Source organism: Ornithodoros turicata, chromosome 1, assembly GCF_037126465.1.
Source record: "Ornithodoros turicata isolate Travis chromosome 1, ASM3712646v1, whole genome shotgun sequence".
Classification (NCBI taxonomy): Eukaryota; Metazoa; Arthropoda; class Arachnida; order Ixodida; family Argasidae; genus Ornithodoros; species Ornithodoros turicata.
In genome coordinates, this window is record NC_088201.1 from 200,090,827 (window position 1) to 200,113,114 (window position 22,288).

The window sequence follows — 22,288 nt, forward strand, 5'->3', positions numbered from 1 at the left end:
AACATGTTACCTCATTGCATTGCCTCCATGTGAGCACTAGAGCAGGCAGCTTTTTAGGTCGCTCTTTTCGTATTTTTCTATCGTCGTTTTTGTTTTCTGTTTTTGCAATAGCAAGCATGGCCATCGTGAAACACAAGCAGCCAAGGACAGGATGAGACATCTACAATGCGACTGCTAGGTCTCAACTGATATATTTATTAGCAGACTCTGGAATATACACATATGTGCTGCTAAGCAAATGACAATTTAACCAATAGAATAACAGACAAGAAAAAGGGCCCCTCTCCTCATTCTATTTCACAGGCAGTCCTAGTATCATTCTGAGTGTGTCCGTGCGTTACCTTTGAGATAACGTATCTGGGACAGAAGCAAATCCAACAGCGGACTGCTTACACATGCAACTGTCTTGTTATTTAACCGCTGCCTTGAGCTGTGTGTTCTGGAAACTTAGGCAGCATCCAGAGTCCCTGCAATGTGTTGCCATGTTTCTCGAGGGCATCAAAGCTCTGTCCTTGGCTGCCTGTGTTTCACTATGGCTCTCAGATACAAACTACCCCATTTCAACACAGTAGAAAACACAGATTTGTAAATAGCATCTGTTGATTCACTGTACATACCAACCATATAAAGGATCATAGTGGATACTACATCTTGTGCGATAATGTCAGGAACACAAAAAAGCTAGATTTGAAACCACTTTTATGTCGTAGTAGTAGTATTTGTGTGAAGCTACGCAATTCCTGTCCTGCAAATAATTTAAACCATACGCTTCATCTGCCAGCATGATGATCCCCTGAAAAGCAATTCACACTTGGCGGGAACTACTGGTTCTGAAACCTATCCCTGACATGTGTAGCCATCAGGGAGGAAACCGAAGGGCTGCGGTGGAAAAGACAAACACACAGGGCTATGTTCTCACTGTCTATCAGCTGCTCTGGCTACTAAGAAGAACGTGTTCCAAATTAATATAACATGGCTTGACATGATACGCCGGCGAAAGCTAACCAATAAAATTAGTAGTTAAATGTACAATATGTAAACACTTGCCATAACATGACAGTTTCCTTCCTGCATTCATGCGCTACCATTCAACCCACAGTGTTCTGAATTTTTTTATAGCATTAAACGTCGTTTGACAGAACTTGAACAAGATTATATAGCACACGATAAAAGTAGAGTGAACAATGTGCAGAAAAAATGGCTAGGAAGCAAGCGAGCTGGTGAAGATGATGCATATGTAAAACCCCGAGACTAGGGAACACAAAGGGACGTGTTTGTGTCTGTCCTGTGTGTGTGTGTCCTGTGTTTGTGTGCAGTTATGCATGAAGGCCACTGCTAAGTTGTGTTGAGATACACCACTTTATGTTTGCCATGTCTAAATGAAACGTACCTGACCTGATCCAAATTAACCGTTCTGAGTCTGGAACACACAAAGAGAAAAATGCAACACACGCCACAACATTAACAGATAGGCAAGTGAGCTGTGGCAAGCTCAATCTTGGGACAAAGTCAACAAGTGATTCACCAAAAGTCAATGAGCGCCTGAAATGTAACATCTCTGACTGGTAGCAGGAGGATCCACGTTCAATTCCTGTAATAGATAGTACTGACTGGCTTTTTCATGAATTATTTGTTGAAGTTTCGATGTGCTTGAGAACCAGTTGTCAACCATTGTATCCTCATGAGGTGATGAGGGTTTGTCATTCCAAAGAGACTCCCTTTCTGGCATGTGTCCTGATGGATGCTTATCACTGCAGAAAAAAAAAGCATTTAATGACTAGAAATGGATAGTCGTATTTACTGTATAATGATTGTGCACAACAGAAAGAAGACTTTTGCACAGAAGGCTGTACTTCTTGACGTCTAACATCAAGTTACAAAATTCCAGAATATATAAGACATGTTGTAAGGTAGAGCATAAGTAGAGTTGTCGAGTTGAGTTGAGGGGGGAGTTGTACCCCCTTTTTATTTTATTATATATGATTGTATAATTATTTTTATGTCTGTACCAACCCTCACTCTCTACATTACAACATGTTTTATATATTCTGGGATTTTGTAACTTCATGTTAGACATTAACAAGAGCAGCCTTGTGCACGAAAGTCTCGTCTCATTAAAATTTAGATGCTCTCAACAGTCTTCTTTCTGTTGTGAATCTCTATCGCAGCATACCTGCACATTGCTGTTCTACGTGCTGTGACTTTGCAGTAAGAGTATGGACTTTGGGTAAAAAGACTACACAGCACTGCTCAGGTATTTTTGCCTATCGAACAGTATGTCTGTATGTATGCAGTATGCACACAGTATTTGTGCACCGGACCCACTAAAAATGTAGTGAATGTGGCATTGCCCACGGTAATGCACCAAGTTCAACACAATTATTGTAGAATCCAGGTATTTTAGCTCACATGTCAAGCCAGTACCACATCCAGTGTGAAGTTGTGACAAATAAATAGTTTCAATTTTTCTTAGCTCTCAGAACACAGACAGTGAATTAATAAGAGTAGACAATGTTAACATGAATTCTGGGCTATTCTTAATTAAAGATTCACAGATAGTAAAGGCACCTTCCTCAACGGACGTTGATGACACTGAAAATTCTAAAACGTTATCAGAGGCGACATCAGCTTCTGTGTGTCAAAGGAGTGTATGTCCAACAGTAATCCAGCTAACAGCAACAAAAATATGCAAAAGACAAGTTAACTGAACTAATGTAACGTACCTTCTATATCAGACAGTGAAGCTTGTAACACCCCATCCACAGGAACCAGTGTCCAGACAGCAAAAGTGCTTGAACTGGGAGATAGCAGCTAATCGGAATGGCGACCTTTGTTTTCCACCCTGAGAGCACAAGTTGTAACTTTGAGGGCAGATTTAAAAGTGGTGTCAAGATGTCTGCATGTGAGTGCACATGAAAACTTGAACATAGGTGAATACTCAAATTATAACATCACATTGTCATACATGTTGGGGGAGGTAGACTGCAACTAATGTGTCATCAATTTCTTCATGCACCAGATGAAAGCCAGATCATGCTTCATTTCCGCCTTCAGCGTGCACCTGTGATAATTCAGAAGTTAGATTATCAATACTATTGTGTTGCTAATCGTGGCCATATCAGAGTAAGCGCAGTAGGACAGCTGCACAATCGATTCATTAAGCTTGCTACTTTTTATATTGAACCTCGACTTACCTTTTTTGCTCTCGTTTTTTGCCTGGATCCTCCGTGGCACGTTCAAAATGTTATGCGTCGGGCAGCTCAGATTTTCGTCAGACGATTTCGTGCCGATATTCCAAATTGCCTCTGGAGTCGCGCGTAACCTATGATAACATTCGTGAACGAAATCCTTGCAGCGGAAATTAGCAGGCACCACTGTCATCCAAGGGCTTCGTACTGCTTGGTCTTTTGGCAGCTTATAATAGGTAACACTTGAATGCTCCGATGAATTGTTCTAACAGCGTAGCACCGTCGCATCTTCGACAACTTCGCCGTGGCATATCACGTATCATATCGCTCCAGCCCATAAAAGGCAAGGTCAGAACAAGGAAGTGCACTTTCCAAACGACGTCGTGCCAAAAAAAATATTCACATGCTTTGTTTCCGGCTTAGCAACAACATATCAGCTGTTCGCTTATGTACGATGCACAGAGGACGAAACGAAAGAAGCCAAGCGGCCAAGCCAAGAGTCCATGCCAAGCCAAAGACAGATAAACCGAGAGCAGTGACGTCGGTGCGCCCGTGCGCAGGGTTTGCCGACGGTCTGACGGCCGGGCGTGGGAACTAAAAAACTCTTTTCTAAAAAACTACGAACAGTCGGAGCAAGATATTTCGCACACACATTCAGTGTTCGGTAATGAACACACAGCGCGAGTATCGCTCAGTTCTGCGGCACTTCAAAATCGGCATATCTGACCTTTAAAAATAAACGCACAAAAATAATCGGCGAAATATCCCCGTTTAAATATAAACGCTAAGGAATCCACGGTTAAGAATATATCGTTAAAAATAAATCGTTTCAGAATCCCCCCAAATCAACCCTACAGTTGCTAGAGTCATGTGGTATGGCCCAAATCAAGGTGAACTGCAAGCAAGGGGCTTAACCTAACCTCACAGGACCAAACTAGCCTAAACTATCCCAAGCTAACCGAAACCAAACTAAACTAACCTAACATAACATGATATAACCCGGCGTAAATTGCAATCAGACCTCCTGCGTGCTAGATGGTGAGGGGATTTTGAAACAGTTTATTTTTAATTGTGGATTATTAAACGGTGATTTCTAAGCGGGGATAGTAAGCGGTTTATTTTAGGAGATATATTTTAACCGTGTATTTTTTAAGCGGATTATTCTTGAATGTTTTATTCTTAAACTTTATTCTTAATGGTGGATTTCGGGGACCCCCATGTCTTCTTGCAAAGTACGGGAACAAAATCGTTTTCTTTACCGTTTATTTTAACGGTTCCGAAGCGACAACCACATATAGCTTACTATGTGAGTGCTTGTGCTTCTATGTCATTAACGGTTTCCACTGTCGAAAGTCTGCCGCTGTCCTTTACAATAGCTGCCTCACTTCAACAATAAACGCTTTATCCGTTGCGCTGTGACTGTGCATATGGCTTGACTGACAAGTTCGTATATTCTTTTGCACTAAATGTTGCTGCTTCATTGCATTGTCCGGCACATGTCTATATAAATTGACAACGCAGCGGCGGTGTTATTTAATTTCATGATACGAAGTCGCTCTATGCACGTACGTTGATGTGTGTGTGTGTGTGTGTATGTCATACCTAAGCTCAGTGATTTCCCAGACACCCCAACATTCCACAAACCTATGTGAGATTGCGCTATATTTTGTCGAAAAACATGTAAATACACCTCCTTGCCCCGGGCACCGGGGCACCGGGACATCGGGGCACCGGGGCCCCGCAAGGACGAAATTTTGGGTAAACCACTGCCCGTGTTTTCGTAGCATGTACAGTTTATGTGTTGTGGTGTTTCTGTGTACCTTTCTTTTGTGAGATCACTGAATATATATGAACTTGAAAACAAGGAACAATGTGGTAAAAGCTTTATAGGAGCACTTCACAGTATTTTCCTCATTTTTACCTTTATTGCTTGTGTATCGACAATGGCCCACTTTTATGTACTGGCTCCTGGAAGTTACGTGTACTAAGACAGGGGTAGGCCACAGAAGAGATAGCGTTACATTGCTTGTGCACCAGCTCCCATGGCATAGTGGTTAGGATGGTCGCTTTCCACGCCGAGGCTGGGAGATGACATGGGTTTGGCACCAGCTGTGCTGTCTCAGGTTTTCCCTCGGTTTTCCGAAGACCTTCCTGACAGATGTTGGCACAATTCCCCCGAAGTCGCCCCAGGACACATACTAACCCCCATGTCCCCCCACTCCTTCCTGCAGTCATCTCTCCATCTGTCCACATCTGTACGCTACTCATAGCCACAGTTGCTTCGCAGCGCTAACACGGAATTAAAAAAAAAACACTGCTTAAGCACACAATCTTGTTGCATGACTAGCCCACTGGTTGTGGAATGCGTATGGGTGGCTCTATCTAGTCTTTTCGGGTGCTTTTGATCACAAGACGTCATTCTCCCTCCTCCACTGACACCAAAAACTTGTTAAATAAGACGTATCAATTCACACGGACTGTTTGTTTTGCAACAGGGGTCACCGTTGGATATTACTATCGCAAGGTTGATGAAGTTATTCCCACGCACGGGAGGGAGAAACAGATTTGTAAATCAAGAAATTAACATCTTTCATAACCATTGCATGCAGTACCGTAGCCAGAAAAATATTTGGGGGGGGGGAGGTCTATGGGGACTTTACATGGGGTAGGAGTTGTTTCCCTCTCCCAAATGCACTACCAAAGATACAATTTTGGAAGGTGTTGTACCCCCTCCCTCCCAATCTGACTATGCCCATACTTGTATGTCAGTGAAACATACAAATGTCAGAGATGCGCAGTGGAGCCAAAATGTAGCCTGCTTCCGGAGATTCCCCCAAGTTGGAGAATGGAGTATACAACAATTAGGAAAAACATGGCCCTTACCAACATAATCGATGCTTATAAAATTCATTCCATAAATTTACACTGTATTTTATACCTCTCCCAAATTTTACTCTGTATAGTGACACGATTTGTGAAACGCCAGTACTTTACTTGAAGATTTCATTACTCATGCACAATTGTGTCGTGTAACATATAGAAAACTTTCACTAATACCTCTCAAGTAGTACAGTTCTTCTAATAATTTGAATCACTTCTTTTCTGAGGCACATCATGCAGAAGTTACAGGATAACAGGATATTTAAAAGCGATAAAACCCCGGTGCAGGTGACACAAAGAGACAACACAGACGAAGCACTGACTGACAAACAACTTTAATGGCAGGGACACATCTTAAATACACCAAATGCACACCCGACCCCTAGTGGCAGCCAAGGCCGTCATGCTGTGGCGGTCACATGTCATTCAAGAATCACACGTCATGCTGTGGCCGTCACAGCATGACGGCCTTGGCTGCCACTAGGGGTCGGGTGTGCATTTGGTGTATTTAAGATGTGTCCCTGCCATTAAAGTTGTTTGTCAGTCAGTGCTTCGTCTGTGTTGTCTCTTTGTGTCCCCTGCACCGGGGTTTTATCGCTTTTAGATGTACCACCAAACAGCCCGGTTTTTATCGCTTTTTAACAGGATATTGGCTTAGGAGTTTCCAGCATGATCACTGTCGAGCATGATTTGTGTGCAAGTACAGTTTATTTTAATGTAGGGGCAAACAACACCACTTTCATGCAACACTTTGCTTAAAATTATGCATCATTCCCTAAAACATCTGACTGGCCTTGTTGGTATACATACGCGAATTTAGACAAATACACACGATTAGCACACTATCTGCAATGCATCATTTACTTTACGTAGCTGCTAGACATCCAATGACAGTTTGTATCTTTACGGATGCTTTACCTCAAACGTGAGATAGGCTCCGAACAACAGCATAAACTTTCTGTAAGAGTTATACAATTAACTAGCATCCTGCTAATTTTTAGACAGACACAAGATTATCAGGATTTCTTTAAATTGTTCTTGATCACACTAAAAGACGATAAGTGTAATGTCAAAAAAGAATGGCAGAATAAATCTGGTGCGTTACCGTTAGGAAGAAAACTGATCAGCCTTTTTTAATGTAGCAACCAGTTAGCGATGATTGGTTCTCAGTGAACCCATGCCAAGAGCAAGAAAGATTTTCATGAAAAAAGCGTCCTAAGAAATGGATATTTTGGCCACGTTGTGGGAAATTTCCATTATATTTTGTTACAGACAGTCATTACAGTTACAGACAGTCCCTCTTGTGTGAGAGTCAATATTTTGAGTACTTTCTGTTTATTTACTCTTGTGTGAGAGTCAATATTTTGAGTACTTTCTGTTTATTTACTGTTGATTTCCTTTGAGCCACATAGCTACGCAGGCAATTCATTCATTTGCCCTTGTGATAAGCGTAACACTACAGTGCCATTTATGTGTAACATGAGCGACATTCCCCATAAAATTGTTCTTCGCAGCACTCCATATGTAACGTGTACCCTGTTTATTGCTGTGCTTTTATTAGAGCCAGAGTACCTTCACCAGTGGTGTAGTCACTTGGGGCCTATGGTGGGCACGAGGCCCCCCGAGGTTATAAGAAGAAAGTGTTGTCACAGAAAATGTTTGTTTGCGAGCAACGAAATGTTCTTCTAAAACACCTTTTGGATTGATTGTCACGTCTGAGGTTATCATGAGCAACAAAAAGGTTTAGTTGGAGAGGTGATGTCAAGGCTGTTTGCGAGACTTGAGTGGGCAGGTTTAGCTGGTGCTTCACATAGCACAATATATCAACATATGCGAGGTGACATTATTTCACAATGGTGGAATCCTAGTTCCATCACAGCCTGTCCTGACAGCTGCTGTGCCTGCCCTGAATCGCGTGTTGCTTTGAAGGTTTTTGTGCACTCATGGTTTTTAATTTTGTGTGTGCATTTCGCATTCAAAACAAATTGCATTTTTTGTATATCTACTTGTGGCTTGCTCAACAGCCCGGTTCACTAACAAGCAGGTGGGCACTAGTTGCAACTTTAAAAAAGAACAGGGTACATTTGGTCACCCTATATCACCAAAATCCTAATAAGAAAAAGTACGTTCTATGTTACCGCAGCCAGAGTACACCAACCCGGTACGTACTTGTAATAAAGCCCATTGAGTCTCATCGGACTTAATTTGGTGTCATTAGATGATGTAACAGGCATTAATAAAAACCCTGCGCCACCGGGTGGACTCATGCAAAACTGATAAACAGCATCTTGCCAGTAATTTAGAGCAGATCTCTTAGAGTGAACCACCAGAAAATTTTACGATCGTGCAGCCACTCCATGCACTTCAAAATCGGACTCGAATCTAGCACGATTTCCTGTCCTGTAAAAAGGCACGAGCGTTTTGCAAAGCGGTATCGTGTTGTTCTAGAAATGGTGGCGCACATAAGCGCTACCCAATGTCATCCTGTATTACAAACGTCCACAGATTCAAAGAGGCGACAGAAAAGGTCCCGAACAGACCGCATCAAGACAGTAAAGAATCAGGGATATTCCCAGGATTTTCGTCTCGGGGCGGTGGCACTCATATTTGAAGCTTTTCTGACTTTTTTGGCTTTTCTGGCAGACAAGGTGTTGCAAGATTTTTGGGGGTGCTGGGAAAATCCCTGCTAAAGACACTCCTCGGAGTCAGACCCGGACGTACGCGTGGAACGCAAACGCAATACGAAACAAAAATAAACGAACAATGTTGCCAACGCCTTTCGGAAAACCGTCGTATATTGTAAACAGTGGCAAACGGAATGACAGATGCTATCAGGGGCGGACTTGGGGGAGGGGGGAGGTCGTGATTCCAGACTCCTCTCCTTCAATTTCTGTCGTTACATGGACGGCAGGACCCCCCGCCCCTCAGAAAAATATTGGATCCGCCTCCGGATGCTATGATAGTTCCAAGAAAGCTTCCTCTGGTGCTTATACACATGCACACGCAAAAGAACTCTTGCGCAATCATGCTGTGTAACATGCTATCGCATCCGGAAACAACTGATACGGATAATGTTCGTCACCGCTCCACAGTCTGCTTGGTGAAGTTTGTCTTCCGAGAAACAGCTCATGTATGACAGCATGACATTACATAAACTATATATGGTACTGCTTGTGACACGGTTGTCTGAAATCAGCACCCTGTGGTTTATCCCATCTCAAATCTGGAGATGTTACAACACCATTTACTTCGAGTAAGAAACACGTGCAGCACATGGTCAACCTTTAAATACAATATTGGAACAACATATTCGAGGGCAATTAAGGAAATATGTGATGATTAAGGAAATACTGACAGGCGATTTCAAACAACCGTGTCGCGAGCAGTACACATGAACTCATAACTGATGTGAGGATGATTTTCATTTTCTTCTCGCTTCAGTGCAGTCTGTGATTGCATACATTGTCAAAATATGAACCGAATGCATTGAGTTATTCTTTACAACTTATTTCTGAAAGCTAGTAGTCCCAGTCTCATATCACTCCACACTTAGGAGTTTGGAATTACAAATTCACAGATATTTAGGTTTTTTTTTTTTTAGAAGCAAAACCTTTGTTCACTTCGCACGAATAAAGTGCGGGTCTTAACTGTGTGGGCATATCTCATCTTCAGTCCGATATAATTCGACCTACAAAACACATGTGAGGGTGTACGTTATGTGCCAGAAATATTCCCATTCAAGACGTGGAAAATAGATGCACTGCGACCTATCTGTGTTGCGGCTAATACGCGTGCATGGTGAGAAAGGCAAAGTAAAGGTAAAAAGCTTTGGATCATATAATTTGGTGAGGTTAGCTAACTTTAGTTAGGTTAGCTCAGGTTGGGTTAGACAGAGTTGGGGTTCTGGCACCTCCAGGTACGCAATCGGTGGAGCCGGCCCGGAACTCTACCGAGTTCCCTCCCGAGCAAACATGGCGACTGCTAGTTTTGAGCGTCTTCCCGTCCATGGACACCGCGGGGCGGCTGGGGTCGTGGTAATGATAGTGGAATGTTACCGTAGTGAACATTTTTTTTTTAAGAACACACCAGGCTAGACTCCGGGAGTCGCGGTTCAGATTGGGAATTGTCGGCGAAGTTTTCAAGGTTGTGAATGCTTTGTTGTTACTATCGTCTGTGATCGTCGTCGTCGTCGTCTTTGTGATGTATGCGTAGTCATTATTGTTTACACCGCATTTCCCGGCCGCCTGGAACTTCTTCAAATGGCCTCATACATGTAATAGTACACGGAATCAATTACGACTTTCCTTCATTCCCTTCCACCAGCAACGGGGTAGGGTATCGCCCCTGACGATTAAACTCTCCCATAACCATCAACATCAAATAAAGTGGTTGAAAGCGGAATGGAAAGAATTCGCTTTTGAACCGGTATAGCGTTGATGACGGGATACGTGAAATGCTTATTCCACTTTTTTAATTCTTTTAAACACATTTTCGAGCGGTCGCTTGTTCTCAATAGATCTTTCATCACGCCTTCAATATGTTGTACGTTGAGGTACGTTGTTGTACGAAAAAAAAAAATCCTCGGGGAGCAAATACAAATAAAGAAGTCGCAGTTCCATATGCCCTATTAATTGCCGAAAAGAATGGTCGAAATGAAAATATCGTATTAGGGCTCGAAGTAGATCACGTAAGTGAAAATGTATGTGAAGTCAGTGCTTGAAGTGCTGTTAATACTATGATAAATTATTCGACGATGGCTTTGTGCGCATTGATCACAATGTGAAAGAAAAAGCTGTAGTTTGCAGCTGCAGTTGGAGTATTTAAATGTGCATAAAGTACTATTCTAATATTTCATATTTCTCGTCAGTTCTTCCGAGTTTGATTTTTATTCTTCTCTTTTCATTTTGCAATTCCGCCGCTATAACTGGTGATACATGTGGAAAATGATTAAACCAGGAGACAAAGATACAGAGACGATCACAAATACATTCTCGGGAATGTGTCTGTGACCAGCTCTGTATTCCTTATTCTCTCGGTGTTTAATCAGTTTATCAGTTTCATCTATGATGCGAACCTGACCTAACCTAACCTATCGTTACCTGTGCTGCACTCCCAAGACGAGCGACTTTATCAGGCAAGAGTTGATAATGTTGGTGTTCTTGCACTCGCTCCAGTATTCCCAAACTACCGAACCACCCACACCCCAGCGCGAGCATGAAATTATAATTTCGCTCATATCTCACCTGCCAATATGGCAGACGACAAAACGAAACCGGTCCGAAACTGTATACGCGCATACAGGCAAGTGGAAATGTAATACATCTAGTAATTGTGGTAATTGTGACAGATTTGACGGCACTATATCAAGCACAAAGAATAAGTCTATATTGCATGCGCCGGGCTATTTCAAACATACAATTGTTTGTAAATAAATTCATTCCGGAATCCGCTAGGGGACCCAATGTCGCAGCAAATAATCACAGAACTGGCCGATGTTTGGTGAGTGTAAAACCGGTGATTTAAGTTAGAAAATTACCATGGGATAAACCTATAAAAGATATAAGTAGTTCTGTGGCTGTAGTGAAGACGCGTGTCGTGCTGGGGTTGCAAGGGCCAGCGCGGCCAGCGCAAAAGCAATTCAAAGTAGTCATTGCAGCTTGTGCGCTTGGTAAATTCACTGCCCAAATAAAATTCTTCTAACATGCTTCCTACTTCCAAATTCCTAACCAGCTCCGCCGCTGCAGCCAACTCGTATGTTGGACGACTGTATTGTGAAGTTGTGGATCTTCAAACCACTCCAACCAAGTTATTGACGTGGTATGATTTTCCACGTCTTTTAACTCCTGCAAATGCATCCAGTTGGAAACGATATGCTTCAAGTGTCTACTTTTCGCCGTTTCTTTTTCTTTTTTTCTTTTTCTGCCGTAGAACTTCTTGTGTGTTAGTGAGGGTATATGGGAGGCAGCTAGTTCCAAGGAGAGAGTTGGACAGGCTGCAGCCTCAGTTTTTGGCCAGCTCATTGCAGTGTATAACATACTGTAGAAACGCAGCGCACAAGTTTCAAGATAGAAAACCATTGCCAATGCTGAGTGACAGCGTGCGAACAAGAACACCTTGATGATAATATGCTACAGTCCATAGAGCATCCGTCACACACGGCAAGCAACAGTTATATGATTCTTCAGGATTGCTAAGAAAATCTGATCAACGAGACCTTCGTAACAATAATCTTGTTTAGTTGCTTTCACGATTCCTTTGTTTGGTTTACCAAATATTTCATTACATGTGCCAGTGATTTTAATCATATCCAATTTGTGCGTTTCTTAGTCTGAGACGGCAAAACATAGCTCTGTTTATCCTTCAGATTTCTGTGTATCTAGATATATGAGCAGGAGACATGAGCTTGACAAACCTGGGTCAGTGTGTGCACAACCTTGGTCATCGAGAGCAATGTTGTGATGACAAAGAAAGGTACAGTTTGTAAATTCGAGCTACAGGTCATCAATAAAGCAGTAAGTCAGACATTTTGACGTGTTAGTAGATTCCGACGAAAAGGACTAGTGTGGTAGGCTGAAACCCATTTCTCATTGGTGGACATTTCTCAGATATTCCACTGACTAAAGGAATCGCGGCAGTGTCTGTCCAAAAATAAGCACTGGGAATCCGCAACAAAGATAGGGCACATCGGAAATTAAGAGCTTTCGTGGAGGGCCTGTACTTCGTTTGGTATACAGATAGGTACACATGTAGAGAACGACTATGTAGCGGAAAAGTAAAAGACGAAAACGATAGGGAATTAGAAGCGAAGGAAAACAACAACAACTTTATTTTCGGCCTTGGAGAGTGGGGAGTCCCATCGCCACAGGCGATACTCTACCCCATTGCTGGATGGGATGGGGGGAATAAAATAACGAGCCCCTTCACAATAACGATCGAAATCCGATGGTGTCCAGAAATGTCAGAAGAGCTTTGAGCGCAGAGCGTTGCTGGGCTGGATTGGGCCAGGGACCAAGCAATTTCGATAGGGAGAAAGGTCGAGAGTCCAGCCTACGAAGAGACTCGGAGAGTGTGGTTCGGGAAGGTTCGTAGTGAGGGCAATGAAGAAGAATATGCTCCATATCCTCAAGAGCACCACAGTGGCAGCAGGTGGGAGAGTCAACTTGTCTCAAGCCGTAACGCCACTGAGCTGTAAAGGCAACATCGAGGCGCATTCGGTGGATTAATGCAGCATCTTGACGAGAGGTGTTTCGTGGCATGCGGAAAGCGAGCGTGGGATCAACTCTGTTCAACATAGAGGGGGGAAGAATGTCAGTTGTCCGTTGGCGGGAAGCCAGAGGTGTCACTAGGCGTCGCAGAATTGAACGGCGGTCTCCTCTCAGCAGAACAATACGGGTCCGTGTCCGATACGAGAGTGCTGCTTCTGCGGCGCTTTCGGCCTGCTCGTTCCCCACGACACCACAATGGGCTGGAACCCACTGGAGAACTAGCCTGTGGCCTGCGGCGTAGATAGTGTGGTAAGCCATTAACCCGTCTGTGAGGGGTGCGGATGGGCCTCGTATGCCGGAATTTTCAATTGCTTGAAGTGCAGATTTGGAGTCTGTAAAGACTGCCCATTCCCGGGGTGAAAAATCAGCGATGTGTTGTAGAAAGAAAAGGGTGGCATAGAGTTCCGCAGCTGTGGAGGAGGTTGGATGTGAAAGGCGTCTTCCGTGCACGACGCCTTCGGATGGAATGACGAATGCTGAGGCGGACTTGTTGTTTCGGGATGCGCCATCAGTATATACTGCCGAAAACGTAGAAAACTTCTCGTCTACCAGAGCATGAAAATGGGCTCGGAGGACTTGAGGGGGGACCTGATCTCTTCTTTCGAGAAGGTTTGGGAGGCGTACAAAAGTGGGCGGTACCGGTAGAGACCAGGGGGCTTCCGGCGGTATAGTGTCCTTAGTTATGAAGCCAGTGAGAGTCTGGCGTGTCCTTCGCGCTACTCGATAGAAGTCGCTTTCAGGGCGGTATCGAATTTTCCTGAGTAGCGGGAGGCGGGGAATGTGAGCACGCAAACGGAGGTAGTGCCGAGCCGTTTCCCGTTCACGGAGAACTTCAATCGGGAGCTCACCAGCTTCAGCCAGTACTTGCCGTGTTTCAGCCATTCTTGGAACTCCGAGGCATCGACGAAAGCTTCGACCAAACAGGGACCGAAGTGTATTTAATGAAGTTGTTGATATCCTGTGCAGAATAGGAAGGCCGTAAAGCACAGTTGCCCTCACCAATGCCGCGTGAACCGCGAGCAGGGAACGCTTTTCACAGCCCCATCCTGAGCCAGAAAGATGTTGAATTGCGGGGAGCCATCGCTGCACTTTAGTTTCACCAGCATTTTTTCTGATTGAGTGGCATTTTTTCTGATTGAGTTGGAGACCAGCGGCAACAAAACACTCGAAGACTACGTAGGCGTTGTAGGTGCTCGGGAAAGATTTCGGAGAACACGACGACGTCGTCGAGATAGCAGAGACAGGTCTGCCAGCGAAGACCGCGGAGAACCGTGTCCATCATGCGCTCAAATGTTGCCGGCACGTTAGAGAGACCAAATGGCATGACTGTAAATTCGTGTAGACCGTCAGGGGTGGTAAATGCAGTTTTCTCGATGTCCGATTCTGCCATCACCTATGCCGCCTTACGAAACCTTGACGGGCGGTCACTCCAAGCTCTCCTTCATGTCTATAATACGTCTTGGCAACAAGGATCGTTACCACATACATGGAAGGAGGCATTGGTTGTTCCCATCCTGAAACCAGCCAAGCCCCAAATGCCCTATCCTATTTTTGCCCGGAGAGCCTGACAAGCTGTATGGGGAAACTGATGGATAGAATGGTTTTGCATCGCCTCGACTGGTGGCTTGAAAAACAACGTGCGTTCCCTCATGAAATGGCTGGATTTCGTCGCCACCGAAGCTCCATGGATCCAGTTCTCGACCTAGTATCTACAGTTCAACATGCTCGAGCCCATCGACGAATCGTCCAATCGGTCTTCCTCGACATCAAGCGCGCATATGATACCGTCTCACACATTTGTGTGCTGCACGCCTTGCGCTCGTTTGGAGTATCCGGTCGGCTCTTCATCTGGCTCCAAGACTTCCTTACGGACCGAACTGTCGCTGTCTGTACGTCCCAAGGCCAAAGCCCTCAGCATCCTGTTCCTCAAGGAGTCCCCCAAGAAAGCATTCTCAGCCCGACACTCTTTAACGTGGTGATGGCCGGCCTACAATCAGTAATTCCTCGCGAAGTGTCGTACTCCGTGTATGCAGATGACGTCACCCTTTGGACAGTAGGAAAATCACGCCCGGCTCTCCAGCGCCGCCTGCAGCTCGCTTTAAACAATATCCATACGTACCTCACGCACCTCGGGATGGACCTTTCACCCGAAAAGTGTGTCGAGCTCCCTTTCACGCGGAAAGCTATGGCCAATTTACCCCTTTGGCTTGGTTTAAAGAAGCTTGAACCGGTACGCTTTCATCGCTTCCTTGGCGTGGTAATCGACTCGGACTTGCGCTGGGCTCGGCACATTAAACACCTTGAAGCGAAGGAGACGTTCCCTACTGTGTACCTATTTGTGTACCTGATGAAGTGCAGATCCTGTACAAAGGAGTGCAAACTATATTAACCATACCTTTTAGAAACCAAATTGCTCCACAGTAATCAGATCATGCCTATTCATAAACCAAAAAATGTGAATATTAATAACCCTTTGCAGCATTTTTGAAAAGCTGAGAGGCATTGAACATTGATATTGTAATTATTTAAGTCCTTTTTGTGTCAATCGTATAAAAGAACGATTTTTACAGTTTGCATGATTTGAGGAAATATACCCATACGTAATGGCGAATTACTGATTCTTGATCACAACCATATGGAATTGGTGGGATCAATGCTTTCCGAGGTATTAGGATTCACTAGTGAGATGGGTACCTTGGCAAAGCTGCTAGGGGGAAGGAAAATGTAGTCTAGATTAAACGTAGGGCCATCCACAAAGATTCCTCCCAAGAATGGAAACTATGATAATTTGAAAAAGCGTGTAATGCAATCTAGCTAACTTATTTCGGAATAAAACATACATTTAAGGTTGACAGGGTCTGATGAGCTTGCACAGCTTAACTCTGGCCAACAGGAAACTGTTCTGAAAGCTTCTGTTCAATCAATATGAAATCATAACACTTGCAATCATAGGCTTGCAATAACTTGTTCACTTGTTGCACTAATGCATCGGTAACCCGACTGTGAGCACAACTTCGTCAAAGCATTTTTGATCAATGCCTCTTCACTAACTTATGGTGACATGCTTTGAATGCTTTGTCTGAGAAGTTCTCTGACATGTTTTCTATTTGGTTTCCCATACCCCCAGCATAACCCAATCATCAAGGTGATATGCCGAAACCTTAGCTTCACATCAAGAGGGAACTCTTTCTTGACCACAAACACTACAGCAGAAACACACATGAAACATTGCAAATCTAACAGGCTGGATTTAACACGCTACAGTTCCTACTCTTCCTTTTGTGTAGTAACGGATAGCGCCAGCTTTCATCTAACCCACAATCAATATCTTTGGCCAGAGGGCTATTTGTCCCGTGTATTTTGCCACAGAATTCCTTCACTGGAGGCTACTGTAAGTGCTACTACTTTATCTGTCCATTCGGCATGACTAACATGTTTTCTGTGTATTATCAGAACGCTAGAGGTCTCCGCACAAGGCAAAGAGTATTCTCAACTAGCCTGTGACTTCCAGTTACGATAATATATGGATTACCAAAACTTGGTTGCATTCTCATTTCCTTAGTTCCGATTATTTTGGTAACGAATATCAGGTCTTCCGACATGACAGATATTATGGCTCATAGGGTCTACAAATTTGTGGGGGTGTCCTTATCGCTGTTCATGCATCTGTTCCTGCCTTTCGACGGTACGACCTCGAAAGTAATCACTAGAGCCCAAATTCCTAAGCGATTGCCTTTTTTTTTTTTTGCGGTTGTAATAGTGCCTTATCAATACAGGAGCGTGAACTGGGTACTGAGAAACCTCCTGTATGGATCTGATAGTGCCTATAAATGTCTATTCCAGCATTAGTGCCTACCGTGGCAAAGATGCCTAAAACTCCGATTACACATCGAAAAATGCCTTTAACAGCTCTAAGGCGGTGGCAAAACTTCATTGGCCAGGTGAAAATTGACATTGGTCACGTCGCGCATCCTTTTGAAGCCATCGATCGCTTGCAAGGCGCGAGTATCTCAAAGGTGCTGAAATGTAAAGCTGATAATTGAGAATCTACTACTCCGTACAGTTGCTTGTTCTTTCTCTACCTTCTAGCATTGTGTAGTTTTGCACGTCGTAATTGTAAAATATGGGCATGTTTTGTAACGGTGTTGTCGGGTGTGGGGTAAATGAGGGGTGTGAGGAACGAAGAGAGGCACAGCACAGGCCCGGTACGATCCCTAAATTTTTGCAACATGAGGAAGCTGAACTCCTTGCGGGCAGTCAGGGCCAGAGTGGAGTTTCTAGTCCACCATAGCCATAGGTACACGAGCGAAAGTGACAGCATGTCTAGCGTAAGCAGACTTGATCCCCCATATTTGCCTGCTAGTGCGAGTCTAGTGGTAATGCTGAAAATGAAATGTAGAAGGTGAAGCTTCAAAGATTCTAGGAGTAAGAAATTTGCGCGTTAGACTAAAACCTCCGATGCTCCAAGCCCATCTCGCATAGCGCCAGTACGCTGCTCGTGACAAGCCCTTCTGAGAAGTGTCGTTAAACGGGTGGCAATGACTAGAAGCCTTGTGACCACAGTAGGATGGATAAGCTTTACGTTTCGTTCAGCAAAAATGTTAGAGGAATAGTCACAACTCTCACGAAACAAGGAAGTCACTGTGCTTTGGTGTGTTTATCCTTTCTCTGTGTTCCAGCCTCAGAACATCAATTTCCACAACTCTCATTGATCATATTGTTCTTGCAGATGTAACTTATTTATTCACTTTGTTTTTGCACTTTCAGAGCTACAGATGAAAAAAATAAATAAGTTTATGGTGTCTAGAATGCCACTTTTGGTGCCAAAATGTTTTTTGCGCCATTTATAGGTGCCAAAAAACAAGGTTTTTTCGTGCTTAAAAATCCGGCTATAGTAATCACAAGTCTGTTTGAGTCGAAATACCAAGGCTCAACTGGCGAACTAAGGCTCAAGGTCTCTTATCTCCTTGAGTTTCTCGATTAGCATAGCCTTGTCCTGTCAAATATATTAAAGAACTGCTCCTGCAACACACTGGATTTGGTAATTAGCAACTTTCATATGAAAGACATAATAACCACTTCAATGATGAAAGAAGGAAGTCACTGAAAAGCTAGCCAGTTGTAGTGGTTGGTTTGTCCCTTCAGATGACGCACCTTTGGAAGTCGCTGGGGACGTATGTTAGCTTAGCCTAATTGATAAGAGCCCTGGACCGGTAATCCAGAAGATCAGGGTTTGAGTCCTACAGCTAGCTAACCTTTTCAGTGACTTCCTTCTTTCATCATTAATTTCTTAGGCACTTGAGGCTTTGTATGTATTTGTCCTTTCTAACTGTTCCAGCCTCAGAACATCAATTCCCATCATAACTACTTCAACCGCATTAGTTGAGCCTGACAAATATCATCAACCCTTGATCACTATTCTTCCCCTTACCGCTAATCGACGATATCCAGAGGTCAGAAACGGCTATGAGTACAGTAGGGGCGACTACTTACAGCTGTGCAGATTTTATGCCAACGCTGACTGGTTTCCAGTAACAAATGCTGATGAGATTAATATTGCCACAGCTAATCTTACCAGCTTAGTTCTTGATGGCATCGACAGAATTATTTCAAAATGTAAAGTCAAATTGAGAAGATACCCTTTCTGGTTTTCTCGGAAACTAAGATGCCTCATGCGCAGAAAGCTTCATTTTCACCACAGATATGTCACTATGGGCAGTTCCTACTGGCACAATAAATTTTCAGTTGTTCGTCGTCAAATAAAAAGCTTATATAGACGGGATGATTTCTGTAGAGGGTTCGCTTAATAGAAATCCTAAAATGTTCCGGAGATATGTTTAAATCAAAATATCGCTTGATACCTGTTGTATGTGTGTTAGAAGGCAACGCCCCTGTCACTCACTCCATTGAAGTTGTCAATGCATTTGCTAAGCAGTTTGCTTAAATGTGGTTTGAACAAAGCAAAACTCCCCTTGCAATTGTGCAAAGTGTACACCCAGCATTCCTACAACTTCTTTTACACTGGCACACATTTACACAACTGAGTCAGATGTTTATTTTGCTATGAAAGACCTGAAAGGTAACAGAAGTTGTGGCTTCAGCAAGATACCCAACTTCATTGTGAAAGGTCGTGCTTCAGTGTTTGCTCCCATAGTAGCAACTATATTTGATGGGTCTCTTAGACAATGTGTGTTCCCATCGTTATGGAAAAAATCTATTATTCCGGTACATGAATCTGGGTCGCACCAATTCTTCGGCACACTATCGGCTGATATCGCTATTTTCGTTTCTCGAAGTTCTTCGAAAACATTCATCCACCTTTCGTCGTTTTTAAATCTTTGCTGTCAGCTACCCAGCATGGCTTTACTTCTGGTAGAGCAGTAGAAACAAACTTGGTCACTTTCCTTAATTATATGGGACAAAGAGTAGCATCGAGCTTACAAGTTGATACTATTTCTTTTGATTTTTTTGGAGGGCTTCAATTCGGTATGTCACCCATTGTTATTATGTACATTATCACACTATGGCATTAGTAATCCACTTTGCTCATAGTTTGCCTCTTCTTTCTCTGACAGATTGAATGTTGTTCGTGTCAACGGTTATTCATGCTCTTATAATGTATCCGCAGGTGTACCACAGGAGTCTTACCTAGCTCCCCTACCTTTTAACATATTTGTGAATGATCTTCCAACTTGTGTGAAAAATTAAAATGTTCTTCAATAAGCAGATGACCTGAAGCGTTTTTTTTTTATTGCGTGTTAGCGCCGCGAAGCAACTGTGGCTATGAGCGGCGTACAGATGTGGACAGACGGAGAGAGGACAGCAGGAAGGAGTGGGGGGACAGGGGGATTAGTATGCGTCCTGGGCCGACTTCAGGGGGAACTGTGCCGACATTCGTCTGGAAAGTCTTCGGAAAACCCAGGAAAAACCTCAGACAGCACAGCCGGCGGTAGGATTCGAACCCACCACCTCCCAGTCTACAGCACGACCTTGGTTATCACCAACGAGCGGACGCCTTAGCCCACTCGGCCATGCCGCTGGTGACCTGAAGCTGCTGAGAGAAATTAGATGCTAATTAAAGATTGTATATTGCTCCAGGATGGCATTACTTCTCTTATTGAGGGGTGCTATAATAACTTACTCATGCTTAATGATGGTATGACACCCAGGATTTCATTCACAGGGACAACAACAACAACTTCATTTTGGCTTCGGAGAGTGGGGAGGTTCATCGCCACAGGCGATACTCTACCCCATTGCTGGTGGGAATGTCACAAGGAAAATTAATTGGATTACCCACAAGTACTATCTTTCGACTTTAACATTTGTGCATGTCGGTGTTACTTGTGATCTCAGCGTTTATCTTGAACACTTTTTATCTTTTGTTCACCGTGCCAACAAAGTAACATCTGCAGCGATGAGAAACTTTGGTCTTATTGCCCGCATTTCTAAATTATTCTCGAGTCCTTCTTGCTTCTTACGTTTGTACATCACATTGGTTGTGCCACATCTAGAATTTGCTTGTACCGCATGTAATTCTTTAGACTTGACAAGACAACAAGCGATCGAAAACGTGCAGTAGCTTTTCATCAGATTGTTCTATGATAGACAAAATGGCGTTTCTATTTATTACCACTGCCATCACCTGCTACGATAATTAGGTTCGCCAACATTATTATCTCGTTGAGCTATTCATGACCTTTTGTTCCTGCACAGTGTACATAGTTCATTCCCTCCTTGATTGTACCTATCGGCTATCGTCTCTTTCTTTTGATGTGCCATCAAAGGTGCTATGTCATTCCCCTATTCTTTACACCGCTACACACAGTGACTATAGCCCATTAACATGCCTAATGACTAATTTCAATCACTTTTATCATGAGCACGGTGCCAGCATTTTTATGCCCTGTAGCTTATTTTATATAGTGCTGTAAAACCTATTGTTTAGCCGTTTGTTATATAATGTTTCTAATGTTCATTATTTTGTTTTAGGTCATTGTGCACCATTAGGTAGACCTCTATTGGTTGTTAATGGGCACTTTATCAAAATAAACTTGAAACTTAGAATGAGACACAAGAACTGGTTCACCAATGAAACTCGCAACAGGCATGACGCGTGCTAGGTTCATGTCTTTTGGAAGTGAAGGTCCAATGACTTAGTAAGCACATAATACCTTCTCTTCATCTGGAAAATGAGCAGCATACAAGCTGTGTATGTGTGTCCTCTTTTCTGCATTCCTTCCAGTTTCTGATAAACACCAAGGAGGGGATCCCGAGACAGGGATGAAGAGACGACACAACAAATTCTCAAACACAGCAAAAAACTTCAATGCAACTGTGCCCTATATATCCAGAAACCTCCGTTTTTTGCTGTGTTTCAGAATTTGTTGTGTCGTCTCTTCCATCCCTGCCTCTGGTTCTCCTCCCTGATCATGCAGCACCTTGTCAGCGCTTTGTCTCTTCTATCGATCATCCGACAAACACCCAGTGTGAAACCCTGTTGTTCGTGCTGTCTTTCCCAGCCATGATCAGTTCAGGAGTTCTGGCTGACAACTTAATGAAATTTGGTGTGAAGAAGTATGAGTTTACATACATGATGATATTATAATTTGGTGTGATGTGAGAACACAAGATGAACAGTCATCATTTTGGCTAATGTGCGCATGGTGCGCATGAATTCAAGGAAAATATAACTAATGGTTGTAGTATACATAGATATATTTTTTAGATAATGTTAATTATTAGTGCAGGTAAGCTGGTGGATAAATTCCATACTCAGAGAAGCCTGAGATTGGGCACTAGTAAGAGCGATACACACAAACTGGGAGCTCAAGAGCCCCGTGTGAGTGTCTGCTATTCTTAATAGTGCCCAAGCTCAGGCTTCTTCAAGTTTAGATATTATGTACACTTTTGATGACTAGCAAATAGTTGCACATGTTACAGAAACAATAAGAC

At 43.4% G+C, this 22,288-nt stretch overlaps 1 protein-coding gene and 1 long non-coding RNA gene across 6 annotated transcripts in view; one reads left to right on the forward strand and one right to left on the reverse strand.

Moving 5' to 3' along the window:
- Positions 1–22,288, forward strand: part of LOC135378944 (caspase-7-like) — a 290,182-nt gene that overhangs the window by 176,237 nt on the left and 91,657 nt on the right. The gene's annotated exons all lie outside the window — the stretch shown is intronic.
- Positions 65–3,549, reverse strand: LOC135375267 (uncharacterized). Its single transcript, XR_010417198.1, has 4 exons — positions 3,195–3,549; positions 2,966–3,061; positions 2,724–2,842; positions 65–1,751 (listed from the first exon to the last, which is right to left on the reverse strand). It is a non-coding gene; the product is annotated as an uncharacterized LOC135375267 (long non-coding RNA).